At 44.9% G+C, this 26720-nt stretch overlaps 1 long non-coding RNA gene across 2 annotated transcripts; it reads right to left on the minus strand.

The window, feature by feature from the left end:
• Positions 1-17564: 17564 nt before the first annotated feature.
• Positions 17565-26018, minus strand: LOC127692753 (uncharacterized). Of its 2 annotated transcripts, none has more exons than XR_007979518.1 (3): positions 25711-26018; positions 20537-20616; positions 17565-18204 (listed from the first exon to the last, which is right to left on the minus strand). It is a non-coding gene; the product is annotated as an uncharacterized LOC127692753 (long non-coding RNA). The 2 variants fall into 2 exon arrangements; XR_007979519.1 differs by lacking the exon at positions 25711-26018 and adding an exon at positions 22652-22797.
• Between the last annotated feature and the right edge of the window lie 702 nt (positions 26019-26720).

A 26720-nucleotide genomic window follows, 5' to 3' on the forward strand; every position in this document is an offset into this window, starting at 1 on the left:
CAATAGGTAATGTGGCAGGGGTGGAGAGGTTGGAGGGCTTTATCTGGGCCAAGATTTTAGAAGCTGTAAGTTTAAAGTCATCAGAAGGCTTGGTTTTCTGCTCATTGGTGCCTCGTTTAGGAGTGAGGAGGAACCGTCTCCCCAGACTCTAGCAAAGACTTCATAGGAATCCGCAGGAAATCTTGGCAGCCTAGAAAACGTGCAACCATATACACAAATCAAGAGACTCGAGGGTTGCCTGGGAAGAGAGAAAGCATGACTAACTGCTTTCCATTGAATGGCAAACCTGAAGTCAACAGGCCTCTCCAAACACAGTGCCTTCTCCAGCCAGCGTATGGCCCATCGTCACTGAGAGCTGGGCTTGCCTCTTCCCAGCCTTCCTTCCTCTTCTCATTCATCTTTCTCAGTAGGTGACCTTTCTGCTCTAGGCCCACCCCAGCCACTTGGCCACTAAACCACAGGAGAGGACTATTTCCAGGAGAAAACAGAGCAAGCTGGGTGGCCAGAGAGTGAGCAGTCCTACCAGTAAGCCACAGAGGGGAGATGAGTTTCTGACACCCAGGCCCAGAGCCCAGGGGGAATGGGGTGACTCTCCTTGTTTCAGAAAGTCTTGTGTTCTCAAGGAAATTTTATCCATATGTTTCTGATTCATTAACACTTAACTCATCAAAATGCTATTTGGTAAGAGCCACTGGAAGCTGACGATGCCTTGTAACCGCCTGTTTAATGAGCCTAAAGAGCTTTGTACATTTATTTCTTGAGAAAGGGGCAGGATTTATTTTTCTCTCCTCACCAAAGCCAGCAGTCATATCCTGTATAGTGACTCAGGCCATGAAACAAATCTTTGGAAAAGACCGTGAGACAGGAAAGACAAAATTCTGGGTCTTGGGCTTTAATCTGTCTGGTCTTGGCCAATGAAATCTTCTCCAGTTTGCTGTGCTCTAGATTTTGTTCATTCACGGTGCCACTTCTTGGGGGTCACAGGACCCAATTCTGGAAGCCAAAGCACAAAGTCCCTGCATCTCTAACTTTGCTCTTAAACTCTCACCCACCATAGCTCACCTGGAGGGGTCAATAAGTAGACTCTTCCATTCCCTCATCTCCTCTCCTTCACCTCTCTCTCTCTCTCTCTCTCTCTCTCTCTCTCAAGAAAGAGACAGAGAGACAGAGACAAAGAGGGAGGTGGAGCAAAAGACAGAGGTGTGTATACAACCGAGAAAGACAGGCAAAAGAGCAACTTTGGGTGCTAGTGTTGGCTTTCTACCTTGTTTGAAACTGTCTTGGTCACCACTGTGCATGCCACTCTACCTGGCCCATGAGCTTGGATTGCAGACGTGCACTGCCACATCCGGCTTCATGTGGGTCTTGGAGATATGACCTCTGATCCTCACACCAATGCAGCAGGTGCTTTCCCCACTAAGCAATCCCCACCTAGCCCTGAATTCCTTTCTTAATGAAACCTTCCCAGATGAAGAGAAACATGGAAGGGCAAGCATAATTAATGGTTGTGTCTTCCTCTGCAGTATTAGCTGGCTCACATAGAAAATAGAGAATTAGGGGAATAGTGGAAGAAAAGAGAACAGAAGCAATGAACAGAACCAACCATCAGGGGTGAAAGTGGCCTACATTATTAACTGAGGCTCCTGCAGGACCTTCTTGCAATCCTAAATGAAAGAGTCACCTTCTCGGTGCATCTCTAGCCTGCCAAATCGCTAATTAGCTGCTCTTCCCAGATGCAGAAGAATGGCCAAGATGACCTTCAGAAAACCCTCGTTCACCCCAGGGCTTTTATGATGCTCCTGTTAGCCCAGCTTAGCTCAGCAAAGTCCACTAAGAACAGAGAGCCATTATCCCATTCTTCTCTTAAGACCACAGCCTCCCAGGGATGAAAAGGTCAGATGCCTTGAGTGCCCTCTGGGGCAGCGCACAGATGCTGGTGCTGTGTCACTCAGGGTGAAGACAAAGCCAAAAGAGGAACCATGGGCTCTCCCAGCTGGTGAACCTAGCCCCTCCCCCTCTCCCCCCAGTTCTTGCTTATTCAGCCAAGCCAGAGACAGGGCTGCTTTGATTGTTCTGACTCCTGAGTAAGAAGAGAAGGCGCCAAAGATGGATGCGGTGGTATGGATGCCGAGTTTATTTCTGGCACTTGAAGTGAGAGTAGGGGAAATAGCTATGTAGAAGGGGGTGCTGGTATCCATAGAACCCCAGATACAGAGAGTGTGAATTATGTTTTGTAACAAGTATCAAAGTCTGGCTGTCTCCATGTAGAGATGGGAATCTAATCGTGCATAATCTTCTCTCCCATATCAAAGTTCTAATTAACGGGTAAAACGAACTCTGTGTTCATTGGCATGTCTATTAAGTGCCTGGGTAAGAAGGAGAGCGATGACAGCTGAGGCAGGAGACTTAGTACCTTCTGCTTGGTACTTAGTACTGCAAGCTTCAGGTGGCATCTCGTTGCTTCCACTTTATTCTATTCTGTGGAAACATGGGGAGTTCAGCCCATGCTCAATGCGTGAGAGTCATAAGATGATGTGACTATCAGGCTAAGTGCCACTGAGTGGCCATTTTGAAGCTACCTTCCGACATTTCCCTGACAGGTTAGAGAAGTCAGTCCGTCAGCAAAGTGCTCGCCTTGCCATCGTGAGGACCTGTGTTCAATTGCCCAAAGCTGTACAAAAATAAAGAGCTAAGTGTAATGGCTCAAGCTTCTAGCTCCATTGTTAGGGAGGCAGAGACAGATCCCTGGGGGCTTACAGGCATTAAAAAAAAAAAGGATGGTACCCAAGGATATCCAAAGCTATCCTCTATCTATCCTTCATACGTGTACACACAATGCACCCTCATATACACAAGCACGTGGACACACAAGCATACTTACATACATTTTAACTGCCCATTTCCGGTCAGTAAGGTTGGGAGCAAGTCCTGTCATGTCTCTGGGATTTCCATTCTACCTACTGATGACATAAGATGCAGTTCCTAAGAGCCCTAAGCAAAACCACTGGAGAGAAAATGACAAAGCTAAGTGTCTAGCCTTTGGAGAGTCAAACACTCCCTCATCTTTTAGAAAGCTTTCCCAGAAAGTCCGTACCCAGAAGGCTACTGTTGGAATAGCGCCCTTTGGGAGGACTCTGCTCTTAAGCATGTCCATCTGTCCTTTATCCTCTGCTTCCTGGAGTTTAGCCTTCTATCTGTCTCCCTGTTCCTTGTCCCTTTTTATCTGTGCTTGGCCTCTCTGGCACGAGATAGCAGCTCTTTTCAGGCTTATCTCTCTAATAACTTTTATGCAACTTGAACAATGAGCCCTCCTCCCTAGGCACCTGGGTGACAGATAACTTCCCATTAACAAGCCAGATCATTAGCACTTAATTTAGACATAGGATGATGATGTCTGACTGCCCATTTCCTACATGGTTCATTCTCCTATTGTCTTACCCAATGCTCATTTTGACTAGGACCATCAATTCAGAAAGATGCTGAGGAAGAGGAAAGTGACCTGGAAATGAAAGGGAGGAGAAGGAAGAGGAAGAGCAGGAACAGGAGGAGGAGATGTATCTATTCTCTAGAATAGAACTTGACACTTTTTAGCCTGACATGGGACCTCAGGTCTTCTCCCGGCAGACTTTCATTAATGTCCTCACTCTTATGGTCTAGAGGAGGAGACTCAGGTTCAGTGTCCAGGCAGTATATATATGAATTAAGAGTGAACTCACATTTGTCTTATATTAATCTAAGAAGAACTATTAAGCCTTGCCTTACAGTTTTGAGTAAAACTTATCTGTAAAAATAAAAGAATATACTGTCAGGTTTCTAAGAGGGTTGATTCAACAATGGCCACCCAGGATGACCTACTTTACCCCGTCCTGGAGAGAGCTGTTTTTCTGGTGCCCTCTGTGGAATAAAGTTTCTCTTTAGTCCTTCATTATGACTGAATATTATCAAGGCATGGTCAGACAGAAGAACTAGAGACTCAGAACTTCATTGAGAAAGCTGATTAATCCTAATCCTAGTAGTCATTCCCCATGATCAATGTCTTACAGAACAATGCAAACAGATGATGTGGTGGTAGATCTTAGAGATGCAAGAGGAAACCCCTCACTTCACCTTTCTATCTTCATCTGACCTCTCTCTGGCAACCTCCTGGGTCTGTGAGAAGGTTCTTTGGCTCATGCTAACGTCTAGACCATTCACAATATAGCTGAGAGGCCCATCTGTGAACAAGTAACCCGCATCAAGGCAAGTTTGCTGGAGGTGGAGACATCTAGCTTCTCTTTAGAAGAAACTCTCCCAGAATCCTTTATCAGGTGATTCACTGCTGGCCGCTGATGAGATCCACAGCCCCAGAGTGACTGAAAAATTCTTTGTCTTCCTGGTACACTGACAGAACGCCTCTGCCCTTTTTTTCTCAAGGGCACAGAATGAGTTTGTGCTCCCTCTATTACACTCTGCACTGCCTATTAAATTCTGCAATGTGCCAAAGGTTTCTAGGTAACCCCAAAGTGGTTTATGATTATAAGGCCCCAACACTATGCTATGATACTCTGATTATACTAACAATTATCTCGTGTAATTCTTGTAATCCTTGTAATAACCCTATGTGGGAGAACTTGAAACTTATCTAAGGTCATACAACACAAGGGGCTGAGCTGGAACTGGTACTAAGGCTGTCTGTCTCTCTTATCTGCTACATGTTGAGGTCTCATATTCCATAGTTCTCAACAAATTCATCTAGGAATGTTTTCTTCCTTTGCAGGAATATGAACTGTTGTTTACATATGAGACCTTTTTAAAGCAAGCTCTCCCTAAGATGATGATGTTCTCCCAATATCAGGCATTCCATCTGTCTGAGAAACCTAAGGCGACCCCTTTACTATCCCTCCATCTGAGATAAAAACCATTCAAGATCATTGGCTTTGTACTGAAAGTCAACCATCTTCCACCAAAGTCCCTATTACCTTTTTGGACCTCCAGATTTTATTTATCAGGTAGGGTAACAAAAAGCACAAACAGTAGAGTCCTATATCACCAGACATTAGATTCCAGCCCTGTTGTGTCCTTAAACAGTCATTAAACCCATTGCTGAGACCACGGTGTAGTAGTCAGAGGAAACAGCAGAGGAAGACATCTGCAGTATTGACTATAAATCACTATCTCCCAAGTGGAACATCTGGCCCATACAACCACTAAAGTACAGTCCAGATGTGGCCATAATCACATCACCGCAGAAGTTAATGAAGAAAAGGCAACCAGGGCACAGAACAGGCTACCTACTGAAATTAATTTGTGAAAGCAGATGTTCAAGGCATTCCGGGTCCTCGGGAGTAGTCCTGCTTTATGGATGAAGAAAATGGATTCCGTGTAATTACTTGTGAGGTCCATTATTAGACCACAGGCAGTCTTGGATGACTTTCTTCATGCACCTGTCCATGAGTCTTCCCAATGCCTACTTTCAAGGACTCATCAGAACCTTCTGGGAAAGTATGAGCTGGATGTCCCAGTGGCAACTTGGCCAAATAAGAATATTTAAGAGTCAGCAAGAGGCCTTTGAAAGAGCAAAGATGTAGCCCAGTTGCTGCAATAGCCTGGATTAGAGCCCCACCAGCACTCCTCCCTCAAAAATAACGCTGAGAAAAGCAGGGTAACAAGACCAAGTGGTTTATATCTATCTGCACTGGTGTACTTGTGAAATGGCTGGAGATCAGGGCCGGGCATATGGGGAGAAACAGAGAGGAAATATATGGTCTTTCTTTTTCATCACTGGGTAATCAAACCCAAGTTGAGAAAATGTCAAGCCACTTGCCATACCTTCAACTCATGGTCACCTTAATCATGAGTTACCTCAGATCCTTTTTGGTAGAGAAGAGAGTACCAGGTGACGAACTTCGAGGCAGAAAGCCTGGGCCGGCTCATTCATCCAGTTAGGGGAAACCTCTAGACTTCTGCACACTGTGACCACTATATTACATATGTAGTACATATTTAGTACATATAAACAGGTGATCACACACACACACATACACATGCACCCGGGCACGTGCTCAATTCAGTCAGTCCCTCTTCCACTACCAAGTAGGCGTGTGTACCTTTCACAGGCCACTGCCTACCCGGAGCTTTATTTTCCCCTTCAGAAAATGAAGGAGCAACAGCCATATCACTACTACTTGGGCCCCTCCCTTCAAGCTGTAGCGTCTGGGAATCTGTGGGACCTCTGGCTGAGAGAGAGGGCCCAGCGCAGCAGCTTCCTACTGTGCCAGCACATTGCACTCACCAGAGGAACACATGGCTTGGCCTCTCCCGGGCCCAAGCCCTTCCCTTCCCCAGCCTGTCCAGCTCCACCTCACCACATGTGATTGCTGCTTTAGTTTGGTGTATGAGAACATACTAAAAGTCATAGAAGGGGTCTGTACAACACACACACACACACACACACATACACACATACACACACGTGAAAGAGAGAGACACACAGAGAGACAAAGAGGGAGAGATACCTTAAAACCAGACATTGAAAGTCACAACATTCAAACAAGTGCAAAGGATATGTTAAGAATCTCTTGTCAGAGTGTCTGAAAAGCACCTGGATCATGTCTAAATCAAGCCAAAGTGTGACTTTCACATAGTGATTCCTGGCACGGAGGGAGGGACACAATTTGGATGCCCTCAGCATGGGCCAACCGACCCTGATTCACTTCATACTTTTTTAGGGACAAGTGCCACTCCTGCCAGGCAACCTCTAAGAAGGCAGGAGCATGTTAGTACTCTAGGCCTGCACCATGCCCTCACTCCGGGTACCCTCTTTAACCTGCATTGTGCCACCGCCTCCCTGGGAGCCAGCAGATGGTAAAACAGAAGGGGGATGGCTGACAGAGCCCACCGGCTTCCCGCAGAGAACCTCAGGCTAATAGAAGTTGTCATGTGTCAGCTTGGGGCACAGGCAGGGCTGCCTAGGCAGCAGCTGCTCCAGAGGCCCACAGCCAGCAGGCTGCTCACGTGAAGGAGGACACTCCTAAGGCTAGACAGAGGAAGAACGCCAGGACCTGAGTGAGGCAGCAGGTAGGAGAAAGAAACTAAACACAAACTGGCCTCTTCCAGTCCAGCCAGCCCCTCGTGGGTCAGGCTAACGTAGCCTGAGAGGAGGAAGCAGATGTTATGGACCCTAGAATCAAGTTTTTCTTACCTTCAAAAAAAGTCTAGATCTTAGAACTGTGGATTTGTTGAGACCAGAATGCTTATTTCACATTCTTCCCAAGAGTAACGTGACACTCAGAGATGCTCCCAGGACCCCTTCCATGCAGGTCAGCTGGCAGACCACAAATATGAACTTCTCTTCACCAACCAGGCCTTTGAACCCCTTGAACCGTGGGCTCATTCACTTACCTTTAACTCACACCATTATATGTCTTATTCTAAATCTTGAAATAAGTGCTGTAATTTTGCAAATAACAACAGTACATTTTGTAACATGGTTCCATTTCAGCAAACTCAACATCAAATAATGAAAGTCTAGAAGTCTTTAAGATTTTATTTTGTTCTGTTTTTGAGGGTGTGACCGGTAGCCTCGATAGCACCTGGGTGTCCTCAAACTTCTGATGTCTATGTGCCACCACATATGTGGCGTTGCAGATCAGGCTTCATGCTTTGTAAGAAAAAAAAATCATTCTACCTACTGAACTACCCAGCCTGCTCCAAGAGATTTGTAAAGAGTAAGGAAATACTAACATTTTAAATGCTGGATTGCTTTGGCCCAGCCAGGACACACTCTGCTGACACTGCAGCTCTGTTGAGGACATACACTTGAATCTTTCTGTTATCTGTACTTTTGTTATTCCTGGCTTGAATTCCACTGTTCACAAATCCTCGGTTAAGCTAAACAAGAAAACAAACCAAACAAGGCTAAAAGAAGTAAACTCTTAGAGGGAAGTTGAAACTTTGACAGTGATGTCATAGGAGAGAGGGGAAGAGGACAGAGCCAGTCTGCCTCCACACACCAGCTGTCCAACAATGAGTGCTAAGGAGAAAGGAGCTGGGCGGAGCCTACAGAGGTAGAGGTGGAAGGTAAGACATCATCGAGGTGCACAGCACTTCCAAGCCAGTGACAGTTAACTGTGGCATCCAAACATCTGACCTCCGGAGCCTGCACTAGCATCCCAGCTAGAAAATCATGCTAGCCATTTGTGTGGAGAGCAGATATGTGGAGCTCACCCACAACACACTTATTACAGGTCACAAGCAGAAGGATTGCTAAGGCTATCACTACAACAGTAGGGAAGAGAACTCTTCAAACTTTCCAGCAAGTAAGAGAAAGAAATGGGACTCAAGTAGGTAATTCTAAGGATATTGCATTTTATTTTAGTAAATAATATTTACTTGTTATCTAGCCATTGGCATTTTCTGCATGTTCTCATAACTCCCCTTGGTTTTGTGGGGGGTTTTCAATTCAAAAATCTTAATTTTATTGATAATAAATTATAATTATAATAAGTTCTCTTATTCTGTTTTTGTGTGTTTGTTTCTTTGTTAAGAAGGTGCTAAACCTTCTTTATCCTAAGGAAACCTTTCCTTATCCTAAGGAAACTACACACACACACACTCACACACACTCAAATACACACACTCACATACTCAAACTCACACACACTCACCACACATATTCACATACACATAAATACACTCACCACATATAAACACTCATCACACACACACTTACACATAGACATACACACACACACACACACACACGCACACTCACATACATGCATACTCACACCTCAGAAAGCCAAGGTATGTGATTGTTCAGTAACAGGGCTGGAGAGCATCGTGCCAATGGCTCACATGTGCCCTTAATCCAAACTAAGACATGGTCTGGGCAATATGGCTGATTTTATGAGCTGGTAATAGTTTTAACTAGCTCTCCAGCTTGACAGATGTAGGAGTTAAGCCCCTCAGAGACATAGAACCAAGTGAGCTGGTTAGCTCAGGGAAGAAAGGAATCAACAAGCCAGACAGCATGATACAGAGAAAGAAAGCAGACTCATGATGTGGGCCTTAAATCAATTCTCACTTATGCCTCTCCATGGCTTTGTAACTTTGGATAAGCTATACTCTGTGAGCTTCCATTTCTCTGCTCATAAAGCTGAGGAAACAGGACCTATTTCACAGCAGGTGGTGAGGACCAAACTGGAGGATATTCATGGGAGACAATTTCTGTGTTATAAATTGCTTTGCAATTTTTATTCTAATACCTAAGGCTCTAAATCTGTGTCCATTGTGAATTTGCATAGACAGTAAGCCCAAACTGAAGAGTCTTGCCTGTAAGCAGGAGAAATTCACATTGGCCATTACAAAGCCCATCGTTTAATGGGCCCCACTGAAAATAAGCTGGAATGTAATACAAGTCCCTTGGCAGTGCTTTCTCTAGGTGACTGTCCCTCTTCTCAGAGTTGGGCGAAGCTGTGTCTTCTCTGTGGGATGTTAAGACACCTTCAGATGCCACCATTTCCATCACTATAGCACCCTAAAGGCCATAAGGATAACAGCTCTGAGCCCTGAGAGCTTCCGGCACTGAACATGTGCACACATCTCCATGCCTCACAATCCCTTCACCACTCAAACAAGGCAAGAATATTTTTTTTCTGTTCTATTTATGAGAAAACTGAAGTCAAGTGACCCTAAATAATTAATCAGAAGTGGCACAGGTATTAACAGAGCTAAGAAGTAAGCCCAAATATATCTAGCTACAAAGTTAGTTTTCCATTATGCCAAAATATCCGTGTTGATTTTTTTCCATCACTAAACAACCAGTTGCAGACAAGAACTAGGCTGAATGTTAAATAGTACACATTTGTACCTCACAGATTAGCTGAGACCTCTGTTCAGGGTCTCAGGAGCTACAAGTAAGGTCTTTGCTTTTGTGGGGTATCAAAAGGCCAGGAGAGAGTAAACCCTCTCTGGGACTTCTAATTGGTTCTTGGTCCTTCAGAATTGGATATTTTTCTCTGGAAGCATGACCATTAGGAACATCTTTTATATGACTGGGGATCATGTAGGTCGATTGTCCTCAAAATCACCTGATTCAGATCACAATGTATCTGCCATATTCTAGTTCCTAGAAACAACACTGAACCTAGAAGCACGCTCAACAGGGGAGATTCCCACAGGCTGTAAACACTAGGCCAGGATCATGACACAGCCTTACAGCTCTGCCTCCACGCTACTTCACTGAGTTGTGGCTTCAAGCTGGGAGGAGACATGCAGGTCAAGGCTGCCCTATCAGCTTCCTATGAAATTGTAGGTAGTGTTGCATTCTAGTCTGCCTATAGGGTTGGAAAGAAGGAACTGTTCTAGTGTCTAGATTTGGAAGAAGAGAGGTTTTCAACTCTGGACAGGCACTATAATTAAAAGAAGATTGTACAACATAAGAATGTTTTCCTCAAAATCCTGGTTTAATTGATATGGGGTGGGTCCTGGGCGTGTGTGTGTGTGTGTGTGTGTGTGTGTGTGTGTGTGTGTGTGTGTGTGTGTGTGTGTGTTTCTGCTCCTGCCTTTTCCTTTGCTTTTGACTCCTGAGTCCTTTCTCTGGTTAACAAAAGCTGGCCTAAACCACTAATCTGTAAGAAGTTGTGTGCTTGCCCCAGAGGCTTGTGAAAGACGATGTTATGACAAAAAGACAACCTTCAAACTTTTAGAAAAAGAAAAGAGACAGTATAGGCTTCTGGTTTGCAGCCTGGCGTATAAAATAAACATTTCCATCCTCACAAGAAGAAAGAACAAACTAAACATCAACACCTACCACCACACAGCACATCGAGGGAGGAGGAAGACAAACAAAGACCCGCAGACTGCCATGCCACCCACAGACCTTCCCTCGGGTGCATGGGCCGTAGACACACACTTGCTGCCAAATGAAGGATGTCACCCAGGGGCCCACCAGCTACACCCAGGGCCAGCCTGCAGCAGGAGCCAAGGCAATGTGCTGGTATGTGGGGTCAGATGGGAGAGGAGTAAAGCAGCTTGTGATCATGAGGAGACATGGAACTGGAAGAGTAGCCTATTGTGAGTGGCCAGCGCACCACATGAGGCCATGGTGAGAACCTAGCGGAAGCTGTGGCTGAGGGTCATGTCTGGGTCCTTGGCTACACAGCAGCAGGGGTTCAGTGTCCATGACCATGGCTCATATTACTACTAGAGGATGTGGAGACATCCCACATGGGACAGCTACCAGAACCACTTGGATATCCAGCGGCTGTACAGACCTAGCTCCACCCCTCTCTGCCTTCACCCCTGTCTCTCACCTCTCACATGGGCCCTGCACTTCATGCAGGCAGAACAGTGGAGCTGGACCTGATGGTGGTGGTGGATGTGAGCTGGCCCACAGGGGTGAAGAGAGCTTGGGTATGGGAGAATTAAGTGACTCTGCCTCCTGCCAATGATGGCATTGGGTGGCCTAGCTGGGACAGTGCTGGAGAGCCTGCATGCTGGTGAGCTTGGCTGTCACCTAGGCCCAGATTCAAGGCTCTGACTTGGTGCACCCCAAAATATCCTCTGTGAATGGTTGGGACATGTGAAAGGGCCAGTCCTGTTGATCCAAAGCTGCAGGATGTCCATGACACAGGACAGCAAAGGGATGACCAGGAGGAGTCCCAGTGAGGATTCAAGATTGATGGTGTCACAGAAGCCAGAGATCTCAAACTAAACCAATGGCTCATTGCAATGCAGATTTGCAAGTGAAGGTGTATGAACAGAGAGACATACAGACATCATATTTATATTATGATTCATAACAGTAGCAAAATCACAGTTATGAAGCTGCAAGAAAAATAATTTTATGGCTGGGGCAGGGGTCACCACAACATAAGGAACAGAGGTGACACACTGTAGCTTCCACAATGAGATGATTTCTATGGTGTGTGTGTGTGTGTGTGTGTGTGTGTGTGTGATTTGGGGGGGTGGGAGGTGGCAAGGGTGAAGAGTGGATATGAGGGAAACAATCACAATTTTCAAAAATGATACCCTTCTTTGTAGAGATTATTCGAGTCTTCATACTCCTTTTGAAGCTAAAATTGTCACCAGGAATCTGTATCAGCTAGATCCATACCTTTCATGTGCATATACATTAGTCTGAAAGCCACCCTTGTCTTTGGGGCTGAGGAAAATATCTTGTGTTTGTTGTGGTATTTTTTTTATATTAGTAATTAAATTTTTCCTTTCACAATTTCAAAACAAAAGAAGAAAAAAATAAGAAAATTTACAATAGGGTCTCCATGTGATCCAACTATCCCAACACATCAGAGCATGGCTGTACACCAGTGTTTACTGGAAAACTTTCATAGTAGTTACAGTGTAGAACTAACATGTGGTACATCTTGTCAGATTATGTCCTCAACGACCCTCTCTAGATTTGGGTACCTGGGCATCAGATCTCCCAGCCTCCATAACAATACATTTCGCCTTTTATAAATTACCCAGAGTCTGCTACAATGGCTCAAAATAGACTAAGACAGGAAAATATTACTCTAGTTTAGAACATAAGTTAAACAAACTTATCTAAAAAATGAAATTTAGAGAGAGAGAAGAGCAAGATCACACTCCTGTGACTCATTTAAAACTTATGATGACACCACTCGGGATATCAGTCCAGGGAGCAGTCTGCTTAGTTCTTTTGTTTTAACTTTCCAGTTTTATAGCTACTGAAAGGAAACTTTTTTGTTGTTAGAACCTCTGAAGGAGCCGTGGCAGGGAGCCAGATCATCTCCAGCATCTGTCATTCCTGTGGGTGAGGAGAGGCAGGTACTTTGGAAGTGAAACCAGATCATCAACCTGAAGTCATCCTAAATAGACAGGAACTCAAGACCAACCAGTAAGGAGAGAAAAGATGCAACACAGACCTAAATATTCTTCAAGTATCAGAAGCAAAGGACGCACAAAAGTAATATTACTACACCAAAGAGAAATAAAAATAGAGGTTTAGGATGAATCAGAAAGGTTAACCAAACAATTTTCAGACTTCTTATACATTCCTCAATATACTGCCAGATAGCGTCTACTCTCTTCACACCTCCATTGTCTTCCTACATCCATTCTACATTCTCTTATGACCTCATCATTTCAAAATACAAAGAACATGTTTCAGTGTTTCCAATATACATTTTTGACATTTGACTCTAATGTCATTAAAATGGTAATAAGTTAATACAAATAAGTGAGTAGACCTGGAAAGGAAGACCATGTGTTCTTCACAAACTCTGGGTTTTCCTGAACTTGCATGTTGACCCCTTAGTCTCTCTCCGTTATTATTTGCTCTGTCTATTAAATGGCAGTATGTGTCTCTCTGAAAGTGTGGTTGAAAGGCAATCATATATTCTACCAGAGATAAGAGCAAAGGAGACATGCAGATTAGTTTTGTTTGGTTGGTTAGTTTGGTTTTTGTTTTTGGATTTTTTTTTGTTGTTGTTTTTTGTTTCGTTTTGTTTTCTATCAATGTAACACAAGCTAGGGTTATCTGGGAAGAGGGAACCTCAATTGAGAAAAATTCCATCACATTTGCTTGTAGGCAAGTCGGTGGGGCATTTTCCTGATTAATGATTGATGTGGGACAGCCCAGCCCACTGTGAGTGGCACCACTCCTAGGTCAGGTAGTCCTGATGTGTATAAAAAAGCAAGCTGAACAAAGCCAGTCAGAGCAAGCCAGAAAGCAGCATCCCGCCCTTAACTATGCTCCAGTTCCTGCCTCCAGGTTCCTAACTTGAGCTGCTGCTTTGGATTCCTTCAGTGATAGACGTGACTGGCTGCTTTGTGTTATACACTTTTCGGGGCAATAGAAATCACACCAGGAAGTCAGTAGAATACTGTCAAAGGTCTTATTGACTTTTCCAGTCAACAGAAGATGATGTAACCATTGTTACTAAAGTTGACCCAGTAGACTCCAGGTAGAGCATTCGTTATAGAAGTAGATCTGTTTTCCTTGCCACAAGGCAAACACACCTAAGTATAAGACCTTAATGAAGTAATGCATGCTAGGTGTGAGAGAACAAAATACACTTACAATAAAAATGTGTAATATGGCGTTTGAAAAAAAATCCTATAATTTTTTGACAACTTCTATTCATAGATTACTATTCCACAATGCTGAAAACTAAAGTTTCGAGCTGGGTTTTGTAGTGCACACCTGTAATTCCTATTCCTAGCACTTGGAGGGCAGAGGCAAAAGGCTTGCATGTTCACAGTCTTTCTCTGTTTAGTGTAGCCGTGCTGAGCTTGAGAGTCGTGACCCTGTTGGAGTCAAACTACCCTTTCACAGGGGTCACATATCAGATGCCTTGAATATAAGATGTTTACATTATGATTCATAACAGTAGCAAAATCACAGTTATGAAGTTGCAAGAAAAATAATTTTACGGCTGGGGCAGGGGTCACCACAACATAAGGAACTGTATTAAAGGGCAATAGCATTGGGAAGGTTAAGAATTGCTGAGTTAGTAGATTTGAGAATTATGTCACTACATGAGACACTGTCGAAGAAGGAGGAGGAGGAGGGGGAAGGGAGAGGGGAAGGGGTAGAGGGAGAGGGAGGGGAAGGGAAAAGGGAGCACGAGGGGGAGGGGAGGGGAACAAGGAGGGGAGGGGGACAAGGAGGGGAGGGGGACAGGGAGGGGAGGGGGAAGGAAGGAAGAAGAAGGGGAAGAAAGGAAGAAGGAAGAAGAAGGAGGAGGAGAAGGAGGAGGAAGAGAAGGAGGAGGAGAAGGAGGAAGAAGAAGAAGAAGAAGAAAAGAAGAAGAAGAAGAAGAAGAAGAAGAAGAAGAAGAAGAAGAAGAAGAAGAAGAAGAAGAAGAAGAAGAAGAAGAAGAAGAAGAAGAAGAAGAAGAAGAAGAAGAAGAAGAGGAAGAAGAAAAGAAGCAGTAGTAGTAGTAGTTTGGAATTCTTCCCTGTTTCTCTCATATTGTCATTTTATAGAACTTAGTGCATTAAATAGCAGTGAGGCCAGAGTACAGTGGAACAGTGGTGAAGGCTAGGGTAAGCCCTTGACTCCTAATAACGTCTCGGGGACAGACTGATGCTTGCTTTGAGCAAATCACCCTCTACTCAGCCACCTTCCCATCTGTGAAATAGAACTGTTGAATTTCAAACTTTGGCCAGATTCCAAGTTCTCAAAGTCACCATAGCTTTTGGGAATGCTTGTCTCCAGCCCTGCCTCCTGAAACCACGTCCCCTCTCACTGGGATCTTCATCTCTCTGAACCCCAACTCTTGCATTTGCTCTCTGATCTCAGGTTCTACAGCATGTGTGCATCAACATGCTCAAAAATTTACCAATTTTCAAGACCAAGACACTGCCTTAACAAACTCAACATAAGGTCTGTCTCCCAGAAGTGCAGATAAGGCACAAGCATGCAATCCGGAGATGAGAATACTTCCTGTTATTGACTTCCTAGTGGCTTCCTTTGCATACTAATAAATGCAGCACAGGAGAAGAATGCCTTGAGAGAGAAGCCAGTCAAGAAGCCTCTCTTGGGAGCCCAGCTCTATTACATTGGCTCCAGCACCAATGACGCAAGCTGTTTATTGGTTTTTTTCTTCCACATTGCCTGGGGAACTTCAGCTCCCCCATCAACCCCCAGCTACCTGTCTGGGGCATCTTTGACTTGGATATGCTTCTTTCCATGTTTAGACCCTCTTGTTAAGTGGAGGTCAAAATAGCCTTGCTTCCTTCCCACTTAAACTCTCTTTCATTGGGTCTCTTTTAATGAGGCCATGCTGACAGGTCTTAGCATAAGGAATGATATGGAGACAAAGGCAACCCCACAGGCCGCCAGGATCTCTCTTTGCCCTGACATACTGAATGCCTGGGAACCCAGAGACCGAAGCATGCATGGAGTTTATCATTCCTTTCTACATCTATCTCTATAAAGTTCATCCACTGAGAGGACACTCCATCCCGTTGACACAGCTCTCAGAAGAGAGTCTAACTATTGCCTCAGCTACCATGTCTATAGTTCATACAAGAAGCAATTATGTTTTTCTACTGGATTGACCACATGGCCCTTTGCTTCAAATGAGTAGCATTTGCAGAGGTAGGAAAACAGCAAATAGGATGGGCAGGAAAACATCCGTCTTTCAAACTGAGTAAGAGAAGGCAGAAGCTAGGCCCTGTGAGTTCATGAAAATTTAGCCATCTTCCTGAGAGCAAGAGAAATTACTGAAGAAAGAGAGGCTGTCGCAGGAGGCCAGGTGGGAAAAGGTGGCAGTGTGGGCTAGGCCTCAAATACAGAACAAGAAGGCAAAGGTTCAAGACTTTTGAGGTGAAATCAAGAATTCAAACCCAGGGTGAATGAGAATTTGGCAGAGAGATAGAGGGAGGAGTCTGTAGGTGCCTGGGCTCTGGGCTTGGGCACAGGATGGCTCCATGCTCAAAAAATGGAAGCTATTTACCAGGTGTGCTCTGGGAACACGCTAAATCTAAAATGTCAAAGTGAAAGCTAAGGAGATGGCTTCATTGGTAAAAGTACTTACCTCATAAGCATGACCTGTATTTGTTCTTCAGAACGCACATACAAAGGAAACAATCAGGTGCAGTGGTGCATTCTTGTAATCCCAGAGCTGGGGAGACAGAGATGAGAGGCACTCTGGGGCCTGTGGGTCAGCCAATCTAACCTAACTGGCGAGCTCCAGCCCAAAGAGTGACCTTATCTCAGAAAAGGTGATGTTCCTGAGGGTGACACCCTACATTATCCTCTGGAACACCTGCACACAGATGTGATCCCATGAACACACACACACACACACACACAGAGAGAGAGAGAGAGAGAGAGAGAGAGAGAGAGAGAGAGAGAGAGAGGGAGAGGGAGAGAGGGAGAATGAGATGTCGCAGAGGAAAGCTCACTAAGCATCTAGGATTGTGAGCCTGGGGCTCTGAGGACAGAGTTGGCACACTATTGCTCATAGTTAACACGCTGACTACTAGATACCTCTGACTCAGCATCACTTAGCACACAAGTCACCAGTACATGTCATCATGTCATTTCAGCCCTCACACCCCATCTCCTAAACCAGCTCCAGCATTGGTACCAGTTTTGTTATTAAGGCCCCACCCTTCCATCCTACAGGACCAGAGTCTTATCTCGTTCATCCCATTACAACAACACTGTAATGTATCTAGCCTTTTGTTAGAGATAAAAAAAAAAAAAATGAAAGAATAAACAGTTGATTAAACCAATAACTAATTGGTTCTTGTCCCTCTTTCTCCTCTTCCTCTTCTATCTTCTAGAACCTTCTGTCCCACTTCCATATCCTCTTTCCCTCTCCCTCTCCCTTTTCCCCTCTGTCTTTCTCTATCTCTGTCTCTCTCTGTCTCTCTCTGTCTCTCTCTGTCTTTCTCTCTCTCTCTCTCTCTCTCTCTCTCTCTCTCTCAGGACAAAGGCAGGTCTGTTTAGTTTACAATTCCTAGGGTCAAATTTTGTGGTGACCCCAGCACCTGGAGCTCCAAACCTTTGACCTAAAAGCTTCTAAAGGCCATTCCAAGAACTCAAGCAGGCACACCAGAGAGACTGAACAGATCCGAGAGCCACTGCTGGAATTTATGGTTTGTTTGGGTGTCTAAAATTACACTTGCTTCCTGCGAGAACTATGCTTCGGGATGCAATGCAGTGAAAATTCGTTTGCTTCAACGTAAAGTCACTGCTTTCTCCATCGAGTAAGCGGACACCAGGGTAGCCATTCTTTTGCCACCAATCCCTGTTCTTTGTCCTTCAAGGTTTCCAGGAACTCAGTGATCTTCTGCCACAGGCCACTGGAGTAGGGAGAGGAGTGCTGATCACAGAAGAATGTGCCCCTGGACCACAGCCTGCCTGGGCTTAAGGTTCATTAATCAATCAGCCAGGAAAGCACGTTTAGCTCTGCTGTCCTGGATACTGTGAAAGGAGAATCACAGATGTGGCGCTCGAAAGGTTTCCAGCCCGAGGCCACGCTGCCTCCTATTTTTGTAAAACACTTCAAAGATTGTTGAACACGCGGCTGAACAAAAAAAGCAAAAGGCTTGAAAAGAATTCTAGGGTTCTCTTTGGGTCAGACATTTATTCTGTGGCAGCTAAAGGATGGCTGCTCCTCTTCATTCCTCTGTTACGTAAACTTTGCTGAATATGTCTTTACCAGGCAAGAGCCGCAGAGCGCTGAAGGGAAGCAGTCAGTCGGTTCCAGATCCTAGCTGACGCTGCTCAGTGGGTAAAAACAAATAAACAAGAAATTACCAACTTTCGATTGTGATAGTGAAATTGAAAAAAAAAATTGAGCTGAATTCAAACCCAAGTGACAGAAGAAATAGCATTAATTAATGCAAAAGAGCTTGGAGAAGCACCACAAGATATTTCTGGAATAGAATATTCATAATTCAGGGACTACTTCCTATTTAATAATGAAGCCTCCAGAGTTGCAGCCTCTGAGCCCTAGCTCTGGTAGGTGCTCAGGAAAGACCTAATGTTTGTGCTCTTTACAATTCAGGAGCAATATGCCATATTCTTCACCTGAAAAAAGAACTGGGGTCTTAATAGAGACGTTCAAAGGATTCAGCCAGTATAACATATTATATATAAAACCTACTGTATTATTAGAGGACAAAATGTCCTGTCTAAGGGTAGAAGGTTTTCAAACTTGACTTTCTCTTTCCAACATCTCGGATTCTCTGTTTATCTGCCTTGAGACTCAAAGCTTTGTTTATGTCCTGGTGGGCTCTGCTCGGATACCACTGGAGTAAGGGTAGGTAAACCCCTTTTTCCATCAGAATTACAGGAAAAGAAATGTATTGGCTAAAGAGGACCCAGCTCATTTAGCTTGTTGCCTCCTTCCCCCACCCCACCCCCACCCCCACCCCACCCCCACCCCGCTGCCCCCCCAGACCTTCTTTAATCTACAACTAGAGATCTCTATCCTGGGACCTTCTATCTGAAGAAGGTCTACCCTACCACAGGAGAATCTTGTGACCAGTCCCCTCCTGGTAATGAGCTCTTTTTCATTTCTGGGAACCCAGTCTTTGCCATTGAAAAGCAGAGGCTAACTCATCCGTAGACTCAACCCAGATGAGGGAAATCTCAGTGAACCTGAAGAGAGTCTGGTGGAAATTAAACAGATGGAAGCACAAAGAGGAGAAGACAGAGAGAAAGGCAGGAAACAAAACCAAATGAAACCCAAACATAGCAAAATGACCAAGAGCTACAGAACAAGCTGGGAAGAGCCAGGAAGTCAACCAGGCCCGGTGTCTCCCAGGTTACAATTAAATTTGAATCCACCCTGAAGATTGCATCTCAGCCTGTTGATTTCTAGAGCATACTCCTTGGTTGGTGAATCTGATATTCTAATAGAGATAGCTCTAGAAGTAATTAAGGTAATGGCCACAGGCTATGATGTAAGACCATGAAAATAACACTACCAGACAAAACACTGGACAATCACTTCCACTTGCATTTAAGATCTGTTTGTATATGCTATGTCTTGGTCTATATTTGAGGCAGCCTTATACTATCAAACAGTTCACTGCTGCTTTTGAAATTCAAATTGAACTCAGCACTCATATTTTTTACATGATAAGTTAATCCTATGTTAAAACCCACCATATCACCCACTCAAAAAATGAATCCTTTCTGGTCATCCACAATGATTTTTCCTTTTAAAAAATAAAGGAACGTGGTTTGTCTTCTCAGACTTACACAGTATTAAGCTAAGCATTTAGGGTTTGGGGAGTGAAGCACAGGTATATAAGACACATCAAAAATAATTCTTGTTTTGATATCTCAAAACTTGGTTCCAAAACTACCTCTTCCTCTTACAAGTTGAGACTCTGCTTAAACCTGTAGAGCAACGTGTCTGAGCATGTAACAGGGTGTTGACAGTCCCCTCCCAAGTTCTCAATTAATTCTAGTTCAATGGGGACATGATTTAAAAACTGCACAGACTGATATGCCCCTTTGGTGATGTTACTGTCAAGTATGGAAAGAGATGAGAGAGAGCCACCATGGACAAGGTTATGGTTAAAGGAAGAGAAGACAGTGAGTGACCTCTGCCCTTCCTTGTCCCTCAGTGGCTGTAGCAACATCTGTCATCATCACACCTTTTCATTTTCCACCCAAACTCCAGTTTGTATGTTATCAGTCAATAGTGTTTATTTTTGGACTTTGCCGTCCCCTACACACTAGGCGACACCATGTTCCATTATGTAAGTGCCGCCGAGCTTGGCCTGGTCTATACTCAGAAGGGAAACTGCCAAGGGGGTCATGGGAGGCAGCAGTGATATAAGACCCTGTCCTGTGAGTCAACTCTGATGCCAGCGGGGTGAGGTAAGCATCCGTCAGGGGCACCATTCACCTGCTGGCTCCTAGCCTTTCTTTGGCCACGATCCATACCAAGCAGGCTGCCGAGAATGAGAGCAGTAAGAAGGAAAGGTTTGTTTCCTGTGACTCCTGGCTGAGAGCAGTGGCCTGGATTCCATATATCAGTAAGAGGATGATGGGCACCTAGTGCCCAACTTGGCCTTCTAAGGCTACTCTGCTCACCTCTCTTGTCTCCAGACTTTGGATCCAAGCTTTACTGTAGCGGTTCTCAACCTTGGTTCTCATGCCTTGCACAGGGGTCACTTGAGATCATTGGAAAACACAGATATTTGCATTAGAATTCATAACAATAGCAAAATTACAGTTATGAAGTAGCAATGAAAATATTTTTAATATGAGGAACTATATTAAAGGGTCACAACATTAGGAAGATTGAGCTATTACTGAGGTGCTCTATGAGCCTCGTCTGCATAGCTGACCTAACATCTACTGTCATCCCATTACCAATATCAGTGGCTGTCCTAAGTTAAGGGGAAACGAGGTTTTTGTAGTTCCTGAATCCAGAAGTGAGGGGGGAAAAGAGCAAAAGTTTCATATGAGCAGCAGCAAGCTACTTTGGGCTCTGGGTCTCTAGTTTGTGGCAGGGAATGTGTCTGTAATCATAGTGAAAGGTTTAGACTGTGAATACCAATAGATAGACAGATAGATAGATAGATAGATAGATAGATAGATAGATAGATAGATAGATAATAGATAGATAGATAGATGATAGATAGATAGATGATAGATAGATAGATAGATGATAGATAGATAGATAGATGATAGATGATAGATAGATAGATGATAGATAGATAGATAGATAGATAGATAGATAGATAGATAGATAGATGATAGATAGATAGATAGATAGATAGATAGATAGATAGATAGATAGATAGATGATAGATAGATAGATAGATATAGATAGATGATAGATAGATGATAGATAGATAGATATAGATAGATGATAGATAGATAGGTAGATAGATAGATAGATAGATAGATAGATAGATAGATAGATAGATAGATAGATGATAGATAGATAGATAGATAGATAGATAGATAGATAGATAGATAGATAGATGATAGATAGATAGATGATAGATAGATAGATGATAGATAGATAGATAGATAGATAGATAGATAGATAGATAGATGTGTGTGTGCATGTGTGTGTGTGTGTATGTGAGAGAGAGAGAGAGAGAGAGAGAGAGAGAGAGAGAGAGAGAATACAAATATAGAAGCCAGAGGTTAACGTTGGGATGTCCTCCTCAGTTGCTCTTCTACCTCACTATAATTTTACTTTGAGACATGCTCTCATACTGACCCTGTAGCTCACTATTTCAGCTAGCCTGTCTGGTTGGCCAACACACCGTTGGGACCCTCCTACCCATGCCTCCTTGCACTGTGGAGATAAGTGCATGCCATCATGCTCAACTTTTTTGTAGATTCTGGCGATCCAAACTCAGGTCCTCATGTTTGTGTGGCAAGTACCCACTGAGCCATCTGCCCAGCTTTAGATATTGAACATCAATGGGCTTCTCAAGCCTCCAGCTTCTACCAGGAAATCCATATCAGGCCTCTCAGGCTCACCTGTATGTGACCTAGCACTTCATTCCTACCTCCAGTGGTTTCATATTGACATTGGTCACCACAGGTCTAGGAACCTATCCAGAACTAGGCAGCTGAATGTTCTTAGATACAGTCAGCTCCTTGAATCAATGGCTCCAAAGGACAGTTAAGAGAGAAGACGCTGATGGGAGAGGCCCTTGGAGATGGCATTGATGGTCACCATGGAGACACGCCTTTTAGAGTACTAGCATCCAATCTGCTCTAAGACCTGTTCTTCCTGCTCTCTGAAGTGGCTTCCCTCTGTCTCTCCAAACCAGATTTGGTTTCACTGGACTTGGAATCATCCAAACCCTTTCCTGACAAGAAATTATTTATTTGGTTGCATGTATCAGAGCATGACTGAAGGGTGTCTGAAAGGTCAGAAGCCCAGCTAGACAGTGGGAGGCAACACTCACATTATCTATGCAAGTCCCTTCTGCTCTTGACTTCATATCTCTCTTCAGAAAGCCACGGAGGGAAGCCACGAGTGTCTCTGAAACCCTGAGAATCAGGGTAGAGAACCATGTATGCTGGAGGAGGAGGAACATGGAGGGTGCTGGCTTGCTCGTGTGGCTTATGCCAGGAACCAGATGAGTTCTCATGTAGCTGCCAGTGCTTCTATGGTTGTGACCGTGTCTGTGAGCCTCCCAAATTATCCTCTAATTTCATTTCTGAAACTTGACTCACCAAAACTGAAGTGAACTTTTAAATCCAACAGGAGCCAGAAGACCAGTCTCCCTTTGAACATATGGCACCTGGTTCTCTTCAAATACAGCACTTGAACTCAAAAATCATCCAGTACAGGGTATAGAATAAGAGAATAGTGGGGAACAATCCGTTCTCCAGAAAGAAAAAATAAAATGTAGACACAAATTAAATTTTGCTGATACAAGCTGTATGGTGTAAAATGTATCACGAGTCATAAAATACAAATGAGATAAGAAAGGTGACAGACTTCATCATAACCTCTATTGAGCCACAGTTTAGGAATTTTTGCCAGATGTGTATTGGTAGGGAGTCTAGGGCTGTGGCTCACCATGATTTGACCAACAGCTATTTGGGTAAATCAACCGGTCTGCAAACCAGCAGCCAATTTAGCAGGTACAAACTAATGGGAACTTCTGGAATGGAAGAGGCGGCTCTAGTATTCCAATGAGCTACTTTCCACCTCCCCCCAAATGAGTAGTGGATCCCCAAGGGCAGGGCCTGTTCCTCTCTGTCTTCACAGCCTCATCAGCTTCACAGCCTGGGCAGTCAGTCATCCCACTGCTCCCTGAATGGAGCCTCCTCTCCTTAATTCACCCTGAGAAGATAGCCAAGAAGGCAGGATCTGATCAAGTAGGAACAGGTGTCCAGACAGAGCATGTCCAAGGATTGATGGTGACAAGTGATGGGTGGCCAAGAACACCCCACAGCACAGTGAGTTAGAGACTAGAGAGAAGAGGTAGGCACGGAGTAAGGAGGCCAGAGGTCATCGAGGGTCGTCCTGGCAGGAACACAGGCAAATGCAGGACAGATGACTGGCTGTCCTAGTACTCGGGCTAGAAAGCACTGTTCTGAGTTGAAGAAAGTTCCTAGTTATATCGAAAGTGTAATAACTGTTACAAATGAAGAGATTCGATTAAGGGCAAACAAGCATCCCTCACAGTAGAGACTTTTCTTCAACGTAAGGAAGCTCTTACTTCCTCGGGATGTTGACCAGGTGATTGACAAAGACAGTTGAGGCAGGCTAAGCAAGGAACAGCACTTCTCTCAGGACCTGGGAGGACTCACCAATAGGGCAGCAAACTTGCCAAACATGTTTGCTAGAAGAAAAAAATGGGTGAGGGGGTCCCAGGTAAAGACCCAGAGGGCCCGATGTTCTATAGCACCAGCTGTGTAAACATTCCTTCAAAGTCTCCATTATGGAGACCCAAACGGGGACTATTAGAAGAAAGAGAAGCTGACCTAGAAAGTAGCTGCTCGTATGGACTGAGCTGATGTTTCTTTGCTCTTTGCAAATCCCCCTAAAGCCTCAGACTTGCTCATTCCGATGTGAATGAGCACACACATGCACACACACACAAAGAGAGAGAGAGCACCAGCCAGCCCTACTGGCTACCTCAGTCTTTCTAAGAACACAAACCACTATGGAGCCATTAGTGATCAAGCCAACACAGCTCGCTCTCTCTCTCTCTCTCTCTCTCTCTCTCTCTCTCTCTCTCTGTGTGTGTGTGTGTGTGTGTGTGTGTGTGTATTCCCTCTTTAGTTTCCTTGACAGCAGACTTGACTAATTTTGATCCAGCCTGGGTACCCAAGCCCTCTGCCGTTTGTTCTTGGCAGACTCTTGGACTGGAAGCTCTAGAGAGCTCACGGTGTTGTATATACTCCACTTAATAATTATAGAAATAATTAAGAAATTAAGAAATAATTAAGTTTCCCCAAATGATTCGAAGTCATTTTTCACAGGTGGCCTCTAGGGTCCTGAAAGGAGTCAGTGAGAGAAATGATGAGCAGCTGAAGGGAAAAGACTCGTCTGTCTTCTTCCTATATCCGCTATGGGACACGGTCTCCTCTACACCGAGGCTCTGCAGAGGGAGAGCCATCTAATACTTTACAAGAAAAACATCACCATGGAGGAGCGCTGGCCTCTCCAGAGAGACAGCTAACCCCCAGCCCCTTGTAAACAAATAATAGACAACTGTCTTTACTGTGACTTTGGCAGTTAAGGATGCCCTCTTCCCTGAGTTCTGGAGCAGGCAGGCAGATGGAAGAAAAAACTCAGAGACAGAAAAGGAGCCACAGTCAGGAGAGGGGCAGAACCGCGGTGTCCAGACAAGCCCTGTGTCAGCTTCCTCCCAGTCCAGACAAGCCTTCGGATAATTCCCAGCATCCCCTGTCCCAGCCCAACACCCCACCTCACCCCAGGGATGCTGCCCCCAAAGCTCATGAGCTAATGACAGGCCTTGTGGCAGTTAGTTGCATTTGTCAACTTGACACAATCTAGAATGGCAGTCTGGAGTCTGGGTGGGAGGGGCGTCTTGGCTGTGTTGACTGAGGTGGGAGGAGCCACGGAGGATTTCTGGCACCTTTTCCTGCACTCGGAGTCCTGGATAAAGAAAGGGCTAAGCAGGCAATAAGCTTATGTCAGTCTTTTCTTTCTGTTCCTACCTGTGACTGTGAACTCTGCTAAGATGGGTTATAACCTGGAACGGTAAATAAAATAAAGCCTTTTTCCCCTAAATTGCTTTTGGTCAGGGTATTTAATCACAGCCACAGAACTGAAAGTACGATCTCTCTCTCTCTCTCTCTCTCTCTCTCTCTCTCTCTCTCTCTCTCTCTCTCTCTCTGTCTCTCTCTGTGTGTGTGTGTGTGTGTGTGTGTGTGTGTGTGTGTGTGTGTGTTTCCTTCACAACAGACTTGACTAATTTTGATCCAGCCTTGACCATTTTCCCGAGGCTTACAAATCCCTTTAACTGATCCTTCATGCCACACAGGCTGAGCCTGGGAAGGACATAAGTCGACCTCCCTGGTAGACAGCATTCCTGGGCATGAGCCCTGGTTCCCGCCACAATACCAGGACAGAGCTTTGGGTCTCAGCCCCTGCCAAGGACTTAAGCAAAGGCCAGGAGAAAAATCAACAAGTGCTCTGAAAGATCCTCAGCCTGTTTCCACTTCTGCAACGAGGAACCCTGTCCGGTCCCTTTGCCTACACACACTTTAAAATAACAAGCGGGCAGTATCCAAAAGATAGTAAGAATGCTCACCTCTGGCAGACAACCCACCATACTGTGACGGCTCGCATACAGCTCACAATACCACTAACAGATGCAAAGACATATTTATTTCCGTTCAAATGTCCTCTAGCAGCCACCCATGATACAGCATGATCTTGACAGTTGACTTTGCCACTGTGGTTTTCACAGAAACCCTTCACAGTCCACCCTTTATCTTTCTTGGGAATTCAGTTGTTCATGGCTGAGCCCAACCAACTACTAGCAGTTTCTGGAGAAGTGGGGTAGTGATGGGCCCCACGGGTAGAGAAAGGCTCCAGCTCTGTGTGCAGCTCCGTTACTGGCTGTGGCACCATCGGCAACCCTCCCTTGGAGCCAGGCTGTCCAGTCAGCCTGATTAGGTCAAGTCACTCTTTATCTGGGTACAACAGATAAGACTGAAGTCCCCCATGGGGGAGGCAGGGTGACAGATGTAGCCAGTGAAAGGGAGACATAAGAAACACTGCAGTTTCATGAGGAGCTGGGAAGAATCAAATTCTCTCAAGAGCCTCTTTGTAAGTGTCAAGATGGGGCACTGGGACTCCCATGTGCTGCACCCACAAACTCAGGCTGTGCTCCACCAATGCTAGCTGGACCCTAGTTGAGCTGGCCATCCTTCACGGAGTCAGAGAGAGGTGAAGGTTCTGCAAGTCTGACAGGGTTCTCAGTGATGTGAATACTGCTGGCCCAGGCACACTAGGACCTACTGTCATGGCCTTTGCCCAAACTGAGCACACCCATCAGTACACAGCTAGTCTCTAAGCTGTTGCACAGATCCTTCTCCCCACAGGAAACAGACTCTAACAGAGGAGTGGCAGCCTCCCCTCTCTCACAGTCTAGGGTGGAAGGACTCTGAGGCCTGAGACCTGGCACTGCATTTTCCTCAGTTGTACTATAAGGAAGTTGAGCGGTGAGATTTTGTTGTTGTTGTGGTGGTTCAGCAAGTTCCTACCCACTGTAGAGTCCGAAGATTTTGTAAAAGCCAAAGACATGCCAGTCTTCCC

This window comes from Apodemus sylvaticus, chromosome 9 (genome assembly GCF_947179515.1).
Source record: "Apodemus sylvaticus chromosome 9, mApoSyl1.1, whole genome shotgun sequence".
In the NCBI taxonomy this organism is placed as follows: Eukaryota; Metazoa; Chordata; class Mammalia; order Rodentia; family Muridae; genus Apodemus; species Apodemus sylvaticus.